General features: G+C 42.7%; 1 pseudogene; it reads left to right on the top strand.

Moving 5' to 3' along the window:
• The first annotated feature begins 4 nt into the window (after positions 1-4).
• LOC142471203 (uncharacterized) lies at positions 5-19,665 on the top strand (annotated as a pseudogene).
• Positions 19,666-20,930: the final 1,265 nt, after the last annotated feature.

The raw sequence follows: 20,930 nt of genomic DNA, 5'->3' as shown, positions 1-20,930 counted from the left end.
TCTGATCCTATTTTGTAATTCTGAAGGCAGCAGGACCACAAATCCCAGAATCCCTTGGGAGCTCATGACATCACTCAGAGCTCAGCCAATCAGAGCACAGAGTCCCTCCCCCACATGCTGCAGCTGCCCCCAGGTAGGAGGTGATGTATTGTTTCTTATGTGTATGTAATATAGTTACACAGAGGCTCTGATTACATTAATCTCCTGTTACACTGTGTGCAGAGACCTGACTATTACATGGGGGCTTCATGCACCCACCTCACATGGGAATGGCTGCTGCTAAATATTCTTACTGGGTGAGGGGCAGAGAAGGGGGGAAGCTGTGTGTGTAACATACATGGAAGGGGGTATGAGACCTGTTATTGCACCAATACACAGGGGGCATGTTACAAGCTTTTAAAGGTTTATAAGAAACTAGCTGAGAGACCCGGCGTTGCCCGGGACGTGAACTGTGAACTGTGAATAAGTATGTGTAAATGTTGTATTTGAAACTTGTAATGTCATGTGAATGTTATGTAATATTATTGAAAAATGTGTTTTGGGCTCCGGAGTAGCTGTGTGCGTTGTCCGGTGGTTTTTTAAGTATGATAGTGGTCTCGGGAGGGGGGTGGGAGGGGGAGAGGTTAATGGTGTGTTTTTGCGGGCTCCGGAGGAGCTGCGTGCGTTGGCTGTTCGGGTGGGGGGGGGGGGGGGCTGCGGTAGCGGGAGAGCTGTGGCGTGCGGTCGTAGTCTGGATTAGTGTTGGAGGGGGTGGTTGTCGAGGGGGGTGTTTTGAAGAGGCAGTGTCCGTCGGTATGCGCTCCGTGTTCATGCGGTGTGTGGAGGTGATCGTGCGGTGTTGTGTGAGCGTGTGTAATGTTGGAGTGCTGAAAGCAATGTTTATATAGTTCAGATTCTGTACCTGATTACGCAGTTCAGTGGTAGGAGGCGGTGAGGGTTTTGTGGGTTGAGAGCTGTGAAGCGTGGCCCCAGAGCAGTGAGGGTTCGTTGCTTTGAAGCGTGCCCAGAGCAGTGAGGATTAGGTGCTGTGTAGCGTTCCCAAATCTCCCAGCGCAGTGAGGGTTAGGTGCTTTGAAGCGTTCCCAAAGCTCACTGAGGGGTGGGACAGTGTGGCAGTGGTGTTGGCCGCAGGCCAATGAGAGTCAGTGAGGGGTGGGACAGTGTGGCAGTGGTGTTGGCCGCAGCCCAATGAGAGGTGTGTGGGGGCGGGCATGGCCTGAGGCGGAGTGAAAGGCCAAAGGTGCAATGCGATTGGCCCTAGGGACACAGGCCATGCAGACAAACATACAGTGCTTTCAGAAATATATAGTAGATACAGAAACAGAGAATATTATATACAGAGTTGTTATATCTGATTGCAATGGATGTTGGCCCTCACACAGACTGCCCCCCCTCACACAGACTGCCCCCCTCACACAGACTTCCCTCCCTCACACAGACTGCCCCCCCCTCACGCAGACTGCACCCCCTCACGCAGACTGCCCCCCCCCCTCACGCAGACTGCCCCCCCTCACGCAGACTGCCCCCCCCTCACACAAACTGCCCCCCCATCACGCGGACTGCACCCCCACACACTCCCCCTAACTCCTAGCCACACCTTTCCCCGCACTCACCATTTCTTTAACCCCCTCTCCCCCAACACACCACCACCCCCCCCCCTCCCCCCTCCCCCCCTAGACGCGCTCGGCTCTGACGCACGCACTCACAGACACGCTAGGTCAGCTCTACTGGTTTTTTCACACCTCTCCCATCACTCATTATTCTTATATAATGTAGCACTTACAGTTGTGTGAAAAAGAAAGTTCACCCTCTTTGAATTCTATGGTTTTACATATCAGGACATAATAACAATCATCTGTTCCTTAGCAGGTCTTAAAATTAGGTAAATACAACCTCAGATGAACAACACATGACATATTACACCGTGTCATAATTTATTTCATAAAAATAAAGCCAAAATGGAGAAGCCATGTGTGAAAAACTAAGTATACCTTACTGCTTCCATAGCTTGTAGAACTACTTTTAGCAGCAATAACTTGATGTAATCGTTTTCTGTATGACTTTATCAGTCTCTCACATCGTTGTGGAGGATTTTTGGCCCACTCTTCTTTACAGCGTTGCTTCAGTTCATTGAGGTTTGTGGGCATTTGTTTATTCACAGCTCTCTTAAGGTCCAGCCACAGCATTTCAATCGGGTTGAGGTCTGGACTTTGACTGGGCCATTGCAACACCTTGATTCTTTTCTTTTTCAGCCATTCTGTTGTAGATTTGCTGGTGTGCTTGGGGTCAATGTCCTGTTGCATGACCCAATTTCGGTCAAGCTTTAGCTGTCGACAGATGGCCTCACATTTGACTCTAGAATACTTTGGTATACAGAGGAGTTCATGGTCGACTCAATGACTGGAAGGTTCCCAGGTCCTGTGGCTGCAAAACAAGGCCAAATCATCACCCCTCCACCACCGTGCTTGACAGTTGGTATGAGGTGTTTGTGCTGATATGCTGTGTTTAGTTTTCGCCAAACGTGGCGCTGTGCATTATGGCCAAACATCTCCACTTGGCAAATGTCTTGAATGTTTCCCACTTTTGAATAATATTTCTCACTGTAGAATGATTGACTTTAAATTGTTTGGAAATGGCCTTTAAACCCTTCCCAGATTGATGGGCAGCAACAATTTCTTCTCTAAGATCATTTCTTATGTCTTTCCTCCTTGGCATTGTGTTAATACACACCTGAATGCTCCAGACCAGCAAACTGCTAAAATGTCGGCTTTTATACAGGTGGTCACACTTGCTGATGATCAATTAATCAAGGACATTTGATTAGCAGAACCTGTCTGCTACTTAGCATCTTAATTCCTATGGAAGCAGTAAGGGTGTACTTAGTTTGTCACACATGGCTTCTCCATTTTGGCTTTATTTTTGTTAAATAAATCATGACACGGTGTAATATGTCATGTGTTGTTGTTCATCTGAGGTTGTATTTACCTAATTTTAAAACCTGCTAAGGAACAGACGATTGATATTATCCCCTTCTCTGCGATTGTTATTATGTCCTGATATGTAAAACCATAGAATTCAAAGAGGGTGTACTTTTTTTTTCACACAACTGTATTACATGTTGGTGCAGGGGTGCACAATCATTTCTGGGGTGAGGGGGGGGGGGGGTTGCAGTTAGAGGCCACGCGCTTCCCCGAAGACATTTAAATTAAATGCCGGGGATCGCGTGAGGCCGCTGTAACTTCCCTTATCTTGCATTCCAGCGACATATCGCTACGGCAACCAGGCATCAAATGACCTGTAGTGTCATTTGATGCCGGAGCTGAATGGAGGGGGAGGGAGAGGGGAGGGTAAGCAGGCAGGGGGTGCAGGGATTAAAGTTTACGCTCCCCTGTGCTAGTGCATGATCCTGTCCTGTTTAAGATTTCTAGCTTTTTCCATTGTCTCCTAAGTTGGACTCTCTCTGCCTCTCTCTCATTTCTTGATATTGCTGTGAAGGACAAGTAAAGTCAATATCCCTAACTGCAGAGGTCACCACCATGTGCTGAAACGCTTCCACAGGAACCAGAAGCATTGTTAGAGTATCTGAAAAAATCGTTGGTGATGAACAATGACAAGAAGCAGATCACTTCCTCACATCTGTCTCTCCCACTGTAAAGTGTCACAGATAGAGAGGACCCATAGTCTTTCTCTTCTGTACCTCACTGTGACACAGACAGAAAAAGCCCTTAATGCTTGAGATCTGTAGATCTTACCCATTCTGTTTGGTTCCAGTGCCCACCATGGAGCATCTGACTAACTCGATGATGATGGACAAGAAGCAGATAGCTGAGGGAATCTTGAATCACACCCTAGACATAATCTACCTGCTGACTGGAGAGGTGAGGGCTTCTACAGTAGGTCATAATGGCACCCCTCGTATCTCCTGTATATAAGGGCCCTGCCGTGTATCTGTGTGTTTTTTTGAGATTACATCTGTACCTCCCACTGAATCCCCATGTTTGCTGAAAAGCACAAACATATCCGCAATTACTGTGAACCACAACATTATTATCTTCTAAATAAAGTAGCACAGATTACATTTTAGTGCAGGATACTGTTCTGTTTGAGGCTTCCTGAAATGTGGTAACTTTCCTCTAGTATTTCAGGTTGGTCTCTCTCCTATTACTGATGTGATAGGACAAGTACAGTCACTATTCCTAACAGCAGAGGTCACCAAGTGGAGAAACACTCCCACCGGGACCAGAGCTCATTCTTGGACTTTCTAAGTAACTCAGTGATGATGAAAAAGTACAAGGAGCTGATGACTCCCTCATATCTGTCCCTCCCACTGCAAAGAGACACAGATAGATATGCCCCATAGTCGTTCTTCTCTGTTCTTCAAAATGCACAGTGACACAGACAGAAAATGCCCTTATTCCCTATATCTGTACTTCTGACATCTCCCATGTTATCTTTTGTCCCAGAGCCCATTCTTGGAGCATCTGACTGACTCTCTGATGATGAACAAAATTAATAATGAGAAGGTGACTGAGAGGATCTTGAATCACACCCAGGAGATCATCTACCTGCTGACTGGAGAGGTGAGAGATGCTGTACAGATGCAGCGGCCGTTATTCGAACACTTCACGCATTGTAAACATCGGAATACCAATGTCATGGCGCAGGATTTCTTCCAACTGTACCGCCCCTTCCCGCCTTAAGACGCGAGTGCTGAAAATGGCATTTTAGTGTTAAACAGTGTTAAACACTGAAATTGACACAGTAGCACAAATAAAGCAACCGCGATAAGCGTGTGTGCCTTGTGGCGATTGGCTGCCTTAATGCCGCGTGGAGTACAGCAGCGCACACGAAAACGGCTCCATGATTTGTTCAAATAACGCCCGCTGCATCTGTATAATGTCATAGTGTCATAGTGAGTATGTGTGTTCCTTTGAGAACCGATGTCCACGGACAGATACAGTTATTCAATGACAGAGCCTGGGACAGACAAGACAACTTAGCATAGGAAGAGCACAAGATAATAAAGGGACATGACTAGGTAAAAGGAGAGAACAGAAAGTTGATCAACCATGAGTTTGGACACAATAGAGGATTTTGCTAGTGAGCGGATAGTCCCATTGATTGGCTTTTGTCAGAGATGAAATTAAGGACCGACCAGCCACGTTACCAAATACTGTCAGAAACTATATCACCTACTTGACGAGAACCACTAATTGTGGAAAGCCTGCAAGAGGCGAGACCTACAAAAAACAATCGATCTGGAATGCGACGGCCGCATGTAGACTGCAATCACGGAAGCTAAAAGTCGGAGAAAGGACCTCACAGAGCTCTGGCGCATCCAGACATTCAACAAGGTCTTTAAACAAGACTACACGTGCAAGGGCCAATTACTGTCGAAAAGAGCCATGAAATTTGAGAGAGCCTATATTGAAGAGGAGGAGCAAAGGGACACTGCTGCATCCACCGCTGCCTCTGCATGTTGGAACACCAATTTGGAAGCAAAATGTGAGATTTACATGTAGAAAAGGAAGCCGTCGCTGCTGAAGCCCAAGCCGAGATCTTTGAAACAGCCGGAAGACAAGATGGCGGGGAACACTGGAGAAATCCAATAGCTTCAGAAGATCCAGCACACCAGAGACTATTTAATAAGTCATGCCAGTATGAACGCCAGTTCCCCATCTCTACTCGATGAGGAGGGTATTACAGATGCTAAAGCTATGGAGACTCCACGTGAATTAGAGGAACAGCATCTTCAAGCATAAGCTACATGGGATAGCTACATCTACCTCAGTGAACCACACACTCACGTGTACGGATGCACTACACTAAGCTTGTAATCCAGGTACGTTAACACAGAGGACACCCTTTCTCATACTTACACACAGTCACCTTACATCCACTGCACGTAAGACACGACTGCAGGGTTCCCCTCAGCAAGGAATATTGCACATAACGCATACCCAACACATACACAAAAGGCATCCAATAAACCCTTCTCCACCTTACGTTCTATGTTGTGAACCAATATGATGGGCAGAGCAACATACCCAACTACAACAGCCCACATCTTCAGCCCTAGGTACACCAACCATATCTAGTACTAGCTATTTAAAGAAACGAAAGACCAGTCACAAGATACAATAATACTAGAACACCTATCCATACGACAGACATGAAGCCCATAGAGGAGTGTTTTACCAGGTCCTGAGAATTGCCGGGTAACCGGTGGAAAAATAGAAACTTTGCAAGGCCGGGTACCAAGGACCTGGGCCAGGCAGCTTTGAATTACCTGCAACCGACAGCAGAGGGTGAGAAGGACCACTGAAACTTGTGGGAGCAATGGCGACATGTTGGTGGCGGTGGAAGCAGAGAACGTCATTGTTGAGCCAGTGGGAGCAGCAGAACACATCCTATCACAGCCGGTGCCGGTGGGAGCTGGGAAATGTTACCGGAGCAGGAGCATTAATATTGGACAGACAACTCCTTATCCTTTGCAGCGGTCCTCATCACCCTCCACCGCTGGCTACAGGTAAGTTTTCTGCTGGTCTGCTCCTGCCGTTCTCCAAGAAGAGGATCGATGGAGCAGAGCAGAATGGAAATTACCGGACACCGGGTCACAGCCCCCTGGGTAATTTCTGGGTACCCGGTACATCACTACCCTAGAGGAATCAAGGAGCCTATTCAAGGAACTTGGAGTTTGCTTCAAATGCTGCACTTCCACAAGTCACCTCTTCAGAGACTGTAAAGAAGCTATCAAATATACAGAGTATGACAGTGACAAGCATGTAGCAGCTTTATATCCAGGGACATTTAAACCTAACTGACTCAAGGCCCCCAACCTTGTTTCAAAGTATGGCGGAGAGAGAGAAGAGAAAATAACACCACCATCAGTCACATCCAAGTGCACCAAGGTTTGTGGAGAAGGACGTGATGCGAGATCCTGCTCTAAAATATGTCTTGTAGTACACCCCGAGTAACAACCTGAAAGAGCTTTAAGAGTGTACACCTTCACTGATGATCAAAGCATCTGATCTTTAGTTAGGTCAGAGTTCTTTGACTTGTACAACATATGAGACAATGCTTCCCCCTACACACTCAGAAGATGCACAGGACTGATGGAGACAACAGGTAGTAGAGCAAATGGCTACATCACGTGTTCCATAGATGGTAGAATAAAGATATCACTCCCTACTTTATAAGATTGTAGTCAGATACCAGAAAATAGCGAAATTCCCACACCAGACATGGCACGTCATCACCCTCACCTCAGAAGACTAGCTGATCGTGTCCCACTGTTAGACCAAGATACCCAGGTCTTACTACTGCTTGGCAGGTATATCTTGAGGGTATACAAAGTCCACAAGCAGCGCAATGGATCCCATAACACCCGTATGCCCAAAGACTTAATCTGGGATGGGTAATTGTGGGTGACGTATGCATTGAAAAAGTGTACAGACCGACATCGTCGATGCCCTATAAACAAACATTGGATAATGGACGTGCATCTCTCTTCAAACCATGTCCTAACCACTTCAACATAAAAGTAGGGCTTGGCAAAAAAGAGAAACAAAGGTATATCACTGAAACTTAGAGATATCTTTACATGAGAAAAGTGTGGAAATGGTCTAGGATGTACAGCATTGCAGACAACAAAAGACAATGATAAACCAGCTCCATAAATGGAAGACAGATTTACTGAGGATGATGGATAAAGACCTCTTTACAGACGAATCAAACAGTTTGATGACCTGCATCCATATCCTTCACACAGAGGATGTCTCCCGAACAACAGAGAACAGGCCCTCTCTAGACTTGCTTTGCTGCGTTACAACTTGGAAAGGAAGCCAGAGACAAAGCGTCACTGTAGATGGACGCTCACAGAGGTACACAATTGGAGATTTTTGTAAGGTGAAATTATAACAAGGCTTTATTGTGCCTTTTCCTTAACATCAGGAAACCATCCAAACACGGGGGAAACAAAGCTTCTATTCACTTGGGAGTATTTCTAGTGAAATACTATGCAATTCACAACTCCCTTAGATAAGCATGTCTCCCAGCCCCAAACACATAGCATGAAATGAACAGATATAAAAAGTCTTGTAATAAAAGTCTTATCTGTTAGCTGCTGTAGAGTAAGCTTCTCTGCTCTCCTGGAACCGCACCCGTGTGTGCACAGAAAATGTCAGCATCCAGGTTTAGAAGTCTTATTTGTCAGCTCCAGGGATCTGTGTTCTCTTGGTCAGTCTCTCCTGGGAGACTCAAGAACCTCTGCTCTGTCTCCAAAGTTCAGCTCACGCGTGAGCTAAGGAGTCTTCCTGTCTCAAAGGCAGGCTTTTTCTACCACCTGTAATCAGGCAGGTGGTGTTAGTTAATTTGCTACCAGCAGTTAACCACCACACTGCTGGATTAGAGGCACATTTGTGAACGGATAAGTCCCCTGTTACAGTCACTTTATGGATTTATGGCAGAATATATTCGACAGTGGTTAGCACAACCCACTCCTCCACTGAAGGAAGGTGAAGAATGCTGGTACCACCATTATTTGGGGTTTTACCACCCCCATAAACCTCGTCAAATCTGGGTGGTATTTGATTCAAGTGTTCAATTCCAAGGAGTCTCCTTAAACTATGTTCTCATTACTGGACCAGACTTAACGAATAGTCTTATAGGAGTGTTAATCTGCTTTAGTAAGGAGGGGAGGATTCAAACAGGAAAAAGATGGTGCACAGACAAAAAAGGTGGCGCTGGACGTGGTGACCAAGAACAATGTTTATTGATTAAAATCCAAAAATGTAGAGCACTTGGTTTTCTCAGACGCAGAGAGCCAGCATAAAGCAATAAGCGGAACCATGGAAGGAAGACCTCCCCCCCCCCTATATTAACCCTCCCCCTTCACCCCCTTTTTTTCCCCGGGGGTTGTTTGTTTGCCCCGTATGTCTGTTTTGGTAAGTACCTATATGTGGTTAATTTTGACCAATTGGAGGTTGTTCTCGTGTTACAACTGTATGCCATGTATGTTATTAATAAAATTTAAGTTTGAAAAAAAAAATCCAAAAACGTGGTGCTTGCAAGTTCTCTAACATGTTTCGTACGGCGTATGTGCTTTGTCAAGCCTTGTGATTTGAGCCGTCTGTGGAAATCTGGGACTGAGATGCTCCATTTCCTTATTTCTGTTCATGTTCCTACAATAAAACATCAAAAATTCAAAGACTAAAGAAGGGTGCCCAGATACATGCTCAGGTACCCTGAACCTGGTATAGGGGTTCAGGGGATGCTCCAGTTATAGGATAAAGCTGAGAATGATTTCTTGTGTGTAAAAGGTTTAAAAGTTATTTGTATGAGTGTGCCAAGAATGAGGCTAGTGAGTATAGGCAATATATCCCCTCACTGCATCCCTGACACCAGAACTGGGACTTTCACATCTTTATCACACAAAATTACAGGACACAGTTTATTTTATTGAAGAGTTATATTTAATAGGTATATGTACTGACAACCTGTGAATTAACTGTGGGATTTCCAAGTCATGGATTCCGAGAGACCAGATGGCTACCAAGCTTGGTGCCTATGGGTCTGTTCGGAGTCTGGACTTGAAAGCCTCAGGGATGCCAAGGTGTTAGAACAGGAGGGGTACTGCAGTTCTGCTTGAGTACCGACATCCTGGGTTAACACATGGTTATCCAGCCACCATTTGCCAGAGCCCTGACTCTGTGGAGCCTGAACAGCGGGTGGGCTCAGTATGCAAAGGGGCAGAGGTGCCAGGTTGGCGCATGCCCCTTTGCAGAATGAAAAAAGGTGCCCACCCGGCTTTACAATACCGGCAAATCGGTGATTGGCTGGCAGGGAAATTCCCACGCTCTGATAGGCTGTAGAGGTTTGTGAATGGGACACTGAAACCCATAAGGATCCTTGCAGCCAATCAGAGGGGCAGATTCCAAGCGCCAAACCAACAGCGGCAAATTCAAAGGTGCTCTGTGCTGAATAGACGGGAGCCGGCTTCAAAGATTTTGAGTGAGAAAAGTTTCTATGTCCCGCTTTTTGAGAACGTAGCAGTCGCGGCTGACATTGCATGCCGAAATCAGTTCCAGGAGTATGTGAGTACCTCCCGGGCATTGGAAATGGCTCATACAGAGGTCATTTTGGTGAATTTTGTTTAAAGCACTATTTTATTCGTTAGCCCCGTTCCCAGTAAATGTTTTTACCCTGTAAATTGTGTTACATTGTGTGTATGTCTTTTCCTGAAATAAATGTCAATTTATTTTACCTCCTTGCTTTGCTCAATCAACGATCCCGGTATAAAAAGGTGTTGATAAACCTGGTCTCCCGTGACAGGTGAGCACACCTTTTAAGCACGAGCCCCCTTTTCATCTATGATATTAGTCTGGCCCACCCTGCCTGATTTAATCCAAATCCACATGAGAAAAAACTTTATTAAATCGGTATCGATATACAATATAAATGTGAATACAAATACGTAAAAAATCTTGCATAATTAAACATTTAAAATTTTATATGGGTTATTAAAATAAATCATGCCTTCATTCCTCTCGTCCTATATCCCCCCTCCTTGTCTTGTATCCACTCTCCTCACCTCTCATCTCATACATAACTCTCTTTCATTCTGTAGAAATACATAATTGTGAGGAAGAATACCCCCCACAGCAGCATCCACCTGCTAACTGGGGAGGTGAGTACTGCTGGTGAATGTTACATTATACCAGATGCATGACTGTTCTGTCCCAAGCTCACTGTGGCAAGTGAGTAGAGGCAGGCAGCTTAACTCACTCCCTGTTGATGCACACAGAGTCCTTCTTTTCTTCTGTAATCTCTATTGTAGAACAACAGTAACAAAAAGGAGTGGAGACTGGACAGGTAACAAATATAAGGGAGGGGTAAATTATATTAACTTTACCAGAGGAGATAGGTGAGGTGACTGCTCAAGGTGGCTGCTGGCTGAAAGAGACAGTATGCTTGCCTGTTCAATAAGGAAATATGTCAAGGAGAAACCAACAGCCAAGGGTCTTGGAACATACCAAATTAGAGCCAGTACAGTAGTTGCTAGGCAACAGGCAGACAGGGAGAGAAAGTAGTTACATTAGTAACAATAAACACTGGGGAGAGACAGCAATCACATTACAGGGAGAAAATACAAACGGGACAGAATAATGACCCTTTACTGACCAAGCTCTGTCTGGACCTGTGTGTATTATTCTATCTTCTCTCTGTGATTCTCTGCATGTTCTTGTTTTACTGTCTCTTTATAAGTAATTACATAATAAGTTGAACGCTGAATGGGATTCTCTCTGTCTCAGGTACCTATAAGGTGTGAGGATGTTGCAGTCTATTTCTCTATGGAGGAGTGGGACTATATAGAAGGACACAAGGGGCTTTACAAGGACGTAATGATGGAGAATTACAAGTCCCTCAAATCTTTGGGAATCCCATTAAACAGGAGTTCAGGTAGAACTATGTTTTAAAAAAGTTCATAGCTTCCTGCTAGATTCAATAGAAGTGACATACAGACAAACTCACGTGTAACAAAAATGGTAGAGATGAAAAAAAAAAGGGACGAGAACAAAAAAGAAACAATAGTGCAATTTGTTTCCAAAAGTTAATTGGTGTATTAACTAACATCCAATGGTTGCACTCACATTTGGGAAGATCTTTTAAGCATTTAGCATTTGAGGAGTCTCTCATTTTTGCTGTCACCTCGATCACTTTCCTGCACAAATCCTCTAGGGTCGCTCGGGCTGCAGACACAGCTTCCCTATAGTGTAGTTCGGATTCCATCCTCAAACCTAGTCTCCGAGATGCTCCGTCAGTGTGTGGTTTCACATGCACACTCAGTCATTCTTGGGGATCATGCAGAAACGTCAATGGGTTTTGGGTAATGTCCTCTGTTTACTCGGCTATCTCCATCCTACGCGTTTCGCCGGGGTACTCGGCTTCATCAGGGAAGCCACAGGGTTGCACTACTACTAAATCCAGCTGGAAGCTATGAGCTCTTATGAACTTTTTTCGACTTATTTGCTTACCCCCCAGTGGAGGATGGATATTGAGTTGCTACACCAGTTGATTTATTGCTTAAAAACTATCAATTGTTGTTTTATTTAGCTGTGTTGTCTTAGAGTTTTTATAGATGTTTTACATACATTCACCAGCATAGTATATTTATATCATATATACTTTTTTTCAATATTAATGCACTTGTTAATACAGATGTAGCCACGAGTATTAGAACACTTGTACCTGGGGAATTCTGGGGCAGTCTCACAGTAAATGCCTCAACATTTCTGTGCGATTCTTAATGGGCCATAGGATTAACACAGTGGGGGGGTCCCTGCAGTCCCATTCAGTTTGTGATGATGAACAATGTCTTTAAACTGCTATAACGTACTGATGTAAATGTATACACATCTGTTTAATTCTCTATTGGAACGAACAGGCCTCCACAATGAAAATTTAGATATTGTATCAATTAAAGTGCAGAGAGAGGAAGAGAGAGGAGAAAAGGACATTCAACGGGGGCAAATTCACCCAGACACCAGTGCAGGTGAGTAACATACAGGATAATAATCTCCATGGAACATGGATCAGAATTAGTAAATAGTCTCCCCGAGATCTTAAATGTTTAGTTCATGTGACTATGTTTGACTGTTTAAAACCCTTTAAAATTGTTAGTATTTATATTCCAATGTTAATTTCTAGTAAGGCCATTTTAATAAAAAATGTTTTAGGTAAAAAAAAGAGAAAATGTATTCAGTTTACCGTTATTTTGTTTTCCGGGTCTCCACTCTCTGCAGTGGGTACTAAATGTGATAGTTCCTCTCCTTCAGCCGTAGTAGGACAGGAAACTCTTCTGCAGGTCCTATTATACAAGTCCCTCACCTTACCTGCAGGACAGACTTCGGTTTCTCCCATGGATGTAAAAATATATATAATATAGAGAGGATAGGAACATGAAGGAAGGCGGTTACTTAATTTAAATGAAATGGGAAATTATTTTTGGAAGCAAATAGAAAACTGGTCTTAAAACTGCTTTATCCTGGTGAAACGTCAAAGCCTGGAGATCCCCCACTCTTCTCGCTTATGTGATTGTCTTCCTGGTCAACAGAATTTGCTGCAATTGTTGAAAATGGTGACCCACCAGGAATTGTAAGACTAATGAAAGATCCCATGTTAGTACTGTGCTTCTTATTTTGGGTCTTAGCTGTTGGACTGCTTGTAGAAATCTTGTAATAAGCCTGTATGTATATCTTTATTTATATAGGACCATCCATGCACATAGTGCTTCACAGCGGTAATACATGTGGCATAATATAATACATAATAAAAATAAGCTCTTGAGACATAAAAGTAAGATTAGGAAAAGGAGTCCCTGCTCTGAAAAGCTTACAATCTAAAAGGTAAGTAAGGGGAATTTACAGAGACAGTAAGAGGGTGTTCTGTTAAGTGCATCAGCAAGGGGTTGAGGTCAATGAATAAGAAGTATAGTATCAGCCATGAAGCAACCCATGTGGTTTGTTAAAGAGGTTTGTTTTAAGATTGGTCTTAATGTTGGAGAGCTAGGGTGCCAGTCGGACATTGAGGGGAAGGGCATTCCAGAGGCATGGGTCAGTGAGTGAGAGAGAGGTTTTAGATGGGAGATGACTTTAGATGTAAAAGGGACAGACAAAAAACGTCCTTGAGCAGAACGCAAGAGTTGGGCATGTGCATAATGAGATATTAGTACTGAGATGTAAGGAGGGTCAGAGGAGTGAATTGCCTTAAAAGAAAGAAGGAATATATTGTAAGTAATACAGGATTGAATAGGAAGCTTGGAGAGGGATTTTGGCAGGAGAGTCACTGAAACTAATTTAGGAGAGAGTAAAATGATTCTAGCAGCATTTAAGGTAGATTGTAGGGGAGACAGGTGAGAGCCGGGAAAGCTGGACAGTAGAAGGTTGCAATAGACGAGATGGGAGAGGATAAGGGCCTGCATTCGAGTTTTAGCAGTAGAGCAACAGAGGAAAGGGTGTATCTTGGCAAATGGGGGAAAAAAGCAAGAGTCAGGAAGGTGTCTGATGCTAAATTCCTCTCTAGTAGTGCAGATAATGCCGAAATCAGACCCTTTAAGTAACGTAGACTGAAACCCTTGTCAAAACCATCTTGCAAAAATTCTATCAATGACTAAAAAGAGAGGTCAGAAAAATCTTGATTTTTCTTCTGACACCAGTCTTGAAGTCAACGGTATATTAATGAGATTGAGGTGTTCCTGGCTGGCATTAGTGATGCAATTGCCTTATCTGAACATCCCTTCTTTTTCAGTATGTGCCACCTAATCTCCATGTCCCCTGAAAGACTGGGAGATGCCATGTGGGATCTATTGCCATATTCACCAGATGGGCAAACCATGTTCTTCTTGTCTTATTCGAGTGATCATATGAAAGCCTTGAGCAGAAGCAGTCAACTTTTTTTGTTTTTGGGATAGACCTCATGGAGCCTTCTCTGGGGCTGACCCTGGGGATAAATCAGCTGGTAAAATATCCCAACATCTAATTCCCATTCATCTGGACGAATTCTTGTTTGGCTCAAAAAGTCAGCTGCAGCATTTTCTTTTGCATCTGGGAATATGAATCGCTGTAATGTTGTGCGTGTGGTCTTCCTAAGACATGATGTGAGTCTCCCGCTTCTGGTTCCTTCTTCTTTTGCAATGTATTTTACCATGGCAATATTGTCAGATTCTACTCTTATATTATTGTCTTTAATACAAGCGTGACATTTTTTGATCATGTTCTTCACTGCACGCATTTTTAGCATGTTTGCTGGAAGCTCTTTGTAGGACCTTGGCCAACTTCCTTGTGCCAACCGTCTTCCCATCTGCACTCCCCATCCAGAACTGATTGTTGGTTATTGTTATTCAGTCACCTTCCTGGAGGGATAGTGTATTATGTAGATTTTGTGGGATTTCCCACCATCTTAGATCCAGTCCTGTTCTGGTATAAATGTAAATATTTTGCTCTAGATATTTTGGAGCTGTGTTCCATTGATCTAAGAATGTTTTCCGCAGTGGTTTAATATGGAATCTTTCCCATCACCCATGATTTTCCAAGATTGTGATTACTGTGTGTGTGTTCGACAGTAACACCTTTTGTCTTGAGATGTTAACAATAATTCTTCCTGTTCATCCAGTCATTGATATATCTGGATAGCCCTCTATCTCAACTCAACCACCAATGGAACTACTACTGTACCTTGGTAAATGTGCTAATCCAAAAGGGATGGCAGTGTATATGTAATGCTTTCCCCTTACTGTAATTATGAACAATCTCTGATGGCTCTGTGTGATGGGTATGTTCAGATATGCATCCTTCAGGTCTATTGAAACCAACCAGTTCTTTGGCTTGACTTCGTGAATAATTGTGTTTAATGATACCATCTTGAATTTTCTTAGTTGGAGGAAAGTATTGAACCTCCTGAGATCCAGTACTGCTCTGAATTCTCCATGTACTTTTCTGACCAGAAATATTCTGCAGTAGTCCTGTTCTTTTTTGAGAACGAGGGACTTCCCTTATCACTCGATTCAGTGTTAGGTTCATTAGGATACATTCTAATTCTTCGATTTCTATGCGCCATGTACTGCTGGAAATCAAAAATTATCTTCCTCTTGTTTCTGAGTGAACTCCAGATGGTAACCTTATTGGATGACTTAAAGAACCCATCTGTCTCTTACAGATTGAGCCCATACAGCTGTGAACTGCACGTGCCTTCCTCCCACAGTGAATTGCAGGGCCCTCCTTATTTAATGTAAAATGTTCCCTTCCAACGGATCCTCTTCATGCTGATTTGCCATGAGAGAGGTTTCCCAGAACGAGAGACCTTGGCACATGCATGTAACACATTCTGAGGTTATAAAAACACTTCGCTGTTCTCTCCTGCGGCAGGAACACAGTTCCCACTAACATTGGATATTGCATCCCGTTTTTGGCTGATGGATATATTCTCCTTTCAAAGGCAGATAACATAGATTGTTCTTTGTGGTGGAGCCTGCCACCCAATGTCTCAGGGGAAAAGGAAGAAAGCACAAGACCCTCATACTGTAGTATGTAAAAATAGAATTTATATATGGAAGGTAAAATATGCACGTACAGAATAGAAATACTATATATAGGCATGTACTGTAGGTATAAAACATAGTAATGGATAAGGCGCTCCCACGACTGCTGCACAGGATCCACAGAAGCCACCACGTCTTCCTTCACCGGCTACGATATGACCACGGATGCCGAAGTTGTTCATCCTCACATCTCTGCTCCTCCAAGAAATGGGATAGCCAGAGTTGGTGGAGTGAGTAGAAGAATAGCAACCGTAATCCACTTTCTCCAGCAGTTACAGCTCTTGGGTACAGCGCGTCTCAGCCTTCAATCAGCACAACATAAAGGAGGAACCCCACGCGTCGAGAGGCATAACCACAGAGTGACGTGTACCGCGTCACAAACTCCAACCAATCACAGCATCTATGAAGAAGTGACCTTGCGTCATGAAACTCGTTGGAGTTTTCATTTTGATCCAATATGTTTATTAAGGTCAGTTGAGCTTTTTCTGGACTTTTATTTCAACATTAGACGCTTCTGCTAGATGCTGTTTGATCGCATTCCGATTGCGATGCCTGGACGCTGAGATAAGCAAAATAACAAATCCTACTGCTACGCGGTAGGAAAGTGAAAATACTGTTCTTGCATGTAAGGTGTGGGCCTTATATATAGTACTAGTACCTACAGAAGAGTTTTCTGTCCAACAGCGGTTACAGGTGAGGAGCTATCCAATTTGGTACCCACTGTCATGTGTAAAACAGTAAAACACATTAAGTAGAATATGTATTAAATATGAGAGTCAATGAAATAAGAAAATGTAATTGGTATTGAATTATTTGAGCAGGTGAAGTTAAAGATGAAATTGTACCAAGGGCTGAGCAAATAGAGGGGACGAGTGTGAAGAGTCACCTGGAAGCTCAAGAGATGGAAAGCCTTGAAGGTACCAGCACAGGTGAGTAGAACATGTGTGAAGAAAGCAGTTCAGAGCCCATATTTCCCCAATGTGCAGACAAAAATGATTAAAATTCAAATTTATGTGTAGGTATGTTCTCAAGGAAAGTATGCTGTGCACCAGTATTAAAAGTAATTAGAAAAATTCCTTATCATTCCTTATTTTAACCTTCAGATTACTCAAATAATGTACCTGCTATGGCCCAGGGCCTGGCATGCCATACTGTAGGTCCTTGTGTCATTCCAGGTAAATCATCATTAAAATGCTAGTTTTCTTTGGGTTGATCAGAATACCAAGATCAGAATTCTGTTTGTCACCCTGGGGGAGATCCCCGAACATGTGATTGCTACCAATGGGGATCGCGACCCCGTGAAGTCCCGTGGCCCATCTTTAGGAGCATCACCTTTACCTTACAGGGTGATGATATTATATAGAAGCATGGAGATGAGCCTTGTTTTTCTACTTGTTTTGTTTTCATATTCAAGTTCTGAATTGTCTTTGTAATGATTACATATAGAGAGATGACAGGCAACACATAATGTGGCATAGAACATATAACCAAACTCAAAAGTGTTTCCACGAAAAAGCCAATACCCCTCATTGTCAAATGATGCTCATAGTGAATGAAATGTTAGATTATTCTTTTATTATACACTCACTGTGCATTTCCTTCCAACAGATGTATCCATGAGCCGGATCAACACTGCAGCCTGTTCAACAGATAGGACAATGGAAAATATTAATTTCCCCTCAGAGGGGAAGTGTCATAAATGCAATGAATGTGGGAGACACTTTGCTTACAAATCTAAACTTATTGTACATCAGAAAACACACACAGGAGTGAAGCCTCATAAATGCAATGAATGTGGGAAACACTTCACTCGCAAATCTAATCTTGTTGATCATCAGAAAACACACACAGGAGAGAAGCCTCATAAATGCAATGAATGTGAGAAACAGTTTACTTTCAAATCTTACCTTATTGTACATCAGAAAACACACACAGGAGAGAAGCCTCATAAATGCCAGGAATGTGAGAAACAGTTTACTTACAAATCTAATCTTCTTGAACATCAGAGTTTGCACACAGGAGAGAAGCCTCATAAATGCAATGAATGTGGGAAACCATTTGCTTACAAATCCAGTCTTCTTGAACATCAGAGAAAGCACACAGGAGAGAAGCTTCATAAATGCAAGGAATGCGGAAAACACTTCACTCGCAAATCTAAACTTGTTGAACATCAGAGAAAGCACACAGGAGAGACGCTTCATAAATGTAATGAATGTGGGAAACCGTTTTCTTCCAAATATACTCTTGTTACGCATCAGAAAACACACACAGGGGAGAAGCCTCATAAATGCAGTGAATGTGGGAAACTGTTTTCTTCCAAATATACTCTTGTTACGCATCAGAAAACACACACAGGGGAGAAGCCTCACAAATGCAATGAATGTGGGAAACAGTTTGCTTCCAAATATACTCTTGTTGCGCATCAGAAAACACACACAGGGGAAAAGCCTCATAAATGTAATGAATGTAGGAAACAGTTTACTTTCAAATCTGATCTTATTGTACATCAGAAAACACACACGGGAGAGAAGCCTTATAAATGCAATGAATGTGGGAAATACTTCACTCTCAAATCTTATCTTAATGTACATCAGAAAACGCACACAGGAGAGAAGCCACATAAATGCAATGAATGTGGGAAACACTTCAACCGCAAATCTAATCTTGTTGAACATCAGAGAACACACACAGGAGAGAAGCCTCATAAATGCAATGAATGTGAGAAACAGTTTACTTACAAATCTAATCTTATTGTTCATCAGATAACACACACAGGAGAGAAGCCTCATAAATGCAAAGAATGTGGGAAAGAGTTTACTTTCAAATCTAGTCTTATTGTACACCAGAAAACACACACAGGAGAGAATGCTCACAAATGCAATGAATGTGGGAAACACTTCACCCGCAAATATAATCTTGCTGAACATCTCAGAGCCCACAGGAGAGAAGCCTTATAAATGCAATGAATGTGGGAAAGACTTCGCTTTCAAATGTAGTCTTATTGTGCATCAGAAAACACACACGGGAGAGAAGCCACATAAGTGCAATGAGTGTGGGAAATAGTTTACTCACATATATAGTCATATTATACATCAGAGATTACACACAGGAGAGAAGAAGCCCTAATTAATGAAGTGAATGTGGAAAACATTTTGCTACCAGATATTGTTATACATCAAAGAAACCACACAGGGTAGAAACGTCATACGAAGGGGAAGAGCCTCTCACTGAAGAGAGAGGAAACAGCGGACACTGCAGGGCAAAAAGACTGCAAAGGCTGGACTGCGCAAAAATAGAAATGCTTTATTAAACCATTAGCAAACAAGGATAAAAGAGGAGGGACCCCCAGTATACTCTGACGCGTTTCACCCACAATGGGCTTTGTCAAAGAGTGAGGAATACTCGGTAGACACCGCATTAAGTAACAGACTGAGCCGAAAGTGACGCCACCCCCGCCGTGCATGTGGAACTCAGCAAAAAGCTCACTTTGGGTAATACCACACACCGGTGAGCTGACGGGAACACCCGGACCCAGTCGTTAGTAGATCAAGCAGATGCTTAATAAAAACTGACAAAAATTATATACGTGAACAGATATGAAGAAGAAGCCCTAATAAATAATGAATATGGAAAATATTTTCCTATCAAATCATGATATACATTAAAGAAACCACACAGGGTAGAACTAAAATACGTTCACTGACCGTCGGAAACACTTCTAGTGAGTCCGCTCTTAATCAACATCAGATACTTCATACAAGAGAAAAGCCTTATACTTAAACTTAGTGTGGGAATTGCTTTACTCACAGGTCAAATCTTCTTCAATACCAGAAAACTCATAAAGATGAGAAATAATGTTTGCATTGAATGTGGGAAATACTTTGCTTCCAAATGTAATCAGAGAATACACAAAGGAGAGAGACTTACGTTCAATATTTTTAGGAAAGCCGCTTTTTATTGCCTCAAAATTCACGAGACAATCCACAGTGTATGTTTTCCCTAAATCTGGAAAATGCTTTTCTGAATAATCAAGTCTTCTTACACACCAGACAAATTTATACAACAAGAGCGAAGCCATGAATCTGGGAAATGGAACTTGTCATGACATCTATATATATATATATATATATATACTCACCTTGAAAGTCTTGTCACACACCAGTAAACACATGGAGTAGAAGCTGTGTGATTGTCCCACGCGGGAAAAACTTTTTTGATAAATAAAATATTTCTATGCATCAAAAAAGCCACACAAAATGAAAGACTTGCCAGTAAACCCACACATGAATCATGGAAAACCTGTTCATGATGGGAAACCCTGTATTTAATTTTGTTTTCTAGAATGTTCAATTTGCACTTATTTTCTGCAAAAATGTCCTGATTAACAAGAAATAAAGAAAATGATGGGGAATTGTTCCTTTATGTTTTGAACTCAAAGTTGTAGGCACTGGATTAGTCCTAGAGAAATGTAGAAATTAGATTGTGAAAGCAATGTAAACTGTCTGCAATACTGGCCAGAAACTCAAGTTGGCAATTGTTGGCAAAAGTCAGTTATTGTATCTTAAAAATCTAATTGCAATGCAACCTGTCACTTATTCCCATTCACGTGTGCACGATCTGATATCACACAGATGTTTAATACTGTATGTACTTCAAAACATACAGAACCCCAATAAGCTCATATGAACCCCCAAAATAACCACAACATATATATATAATTTTTTACAACAAGACAAACTGCCTGCAACAGACTAAGCAAATAATGAGTACTTAAATTAGTAATATAATAACCACTAACGGTGCTAGGGGACTAGAAGTAATATAACAACGAAAA

Source organism: Ascaphus truei, chromosome 20 (assembly GCF_040206685.1).
Source record: "Ascaphus truei isolate aAscTru1 chromosome 20, aAscTru1.hap1, whole genome shotgun sequence".
Taxonomy (NCBI): domain Eukaryota; kingdom Metazoa; phylum Chordata; class Amphibia; order Anura; family Ascaphidae; genus Ascaphus; species Ascaphus truei.
Note: the sequence above shows the minus strand (reverse complement) of the source record. Positions and strands in the feature narration are given on the sequence as shown.